This window comes from Rhagoletis pomonella, unplaced genomic scaffold (genome assembly GCF_013731165.1).
Source record: "Rhagoletis pomonella isolate Grant_MI unplaced genomic scaffold, Rhpom_1.0 Rhpom_scaffold_00003, whole genome shotgun sequence".
Classification (NCBI taxonomy): domain Eukaryota; kingdom Metazoa; phylum Arthropoda; class Insecta; order Diptera; family Tephritidae; genus Rhagoletis; species Rhagoletis pomonella.
In genome coordinates, this window is record NW_023458557.1 from 6,360,363 (window position 1) to 6,361,199 (window position 837).

At 43.4% G+C, this 837-nt stretch overlaps 1 long non-coding RNA gene across 1 annotated transcript in view; it reads left to right on the plus strand.

The window, feature by feature from the left end:
- The first annotated feature begins 399 nt into the window (after window positions 1-399).
- Window positions 400-837, plus strand: part of LOC118735014 — a 6,841-nt gene continuing 6,403 nt past the window's right edge. Inside the window, exon 1 of the long non-coding RNA XR_004992488.1 lies at window positions 400-816. This is a non-coding gene — a long non-coding RNA (uncharacterized LOC118735014). The remainder of the gene's footprint in view (window positions 817-837) is intronic.

Here is an 837-nt window from a genome sequence, read left to right on the forward strand (position 1 = left end):
CCGATAAGGCGCAAACAGTTCATTGACGGTGGGTTTCAGTCTTTCACACAATACGCTCGATACGACCTTGTAACCTATGCTTAGAAGGCTGATCTCGCGGTAGTTGGTGCGAATGGCGGGGTCACCTTTCTTGTAGATTAAGCAGAGCACACTTAAATTCCAGTCGTCGGACATATTCTGCATAAGAGTTGATGCATGCACCTTATCAACTCCTCGCCACCGTATTTGCATTGCTCAGCTGGCAGGCTGTCAGCTCCAGCAGCTTTGTTGTTTATCAGCCGCGTTATTGCTATCCGTACCTCGTCATAGTCAGGCGGAGGAACATCGACTCCGTCATCATCGACTGGTTCTTCTTCTCCACAACTTTCCGTGCTGCTACCATTCAGTAGGGTGGAAAAGTGTTCCCTCCATAATTTAAGTACGTTCTGAACACCGGTAACTAGGTCGCCATTGTTGTTCTTACCGGAGTACGCCCTCGGACCTATAACACAAGCGCTACAAGTCCTACAAGTTTTCAAATAAATTAAACAAGTGTAGATATTTTGTAACACAAAGCAACTTGTAGTTACAAGTGCCGTACTTGTAATTACTGAACTTTTTGTACAATTGTAGTCTATTTCCGTAACATAACGAACACGCTTGTACAGTTGTGTTACGGATTTTCTACAATTGTAAACAATTTTCTACCTATCTCGAACGCTGAGTCGATATGTGGTGAAGTGATTCCGAAAGTAAAAATGAAAATGTTTCTACAGAGTATCGGTATCGAGAGAGAATGAATACTTTCTTCCTGAGAGACGCAGAATTTGTGGAAAGGTTCAGACTGAACCGAGAACA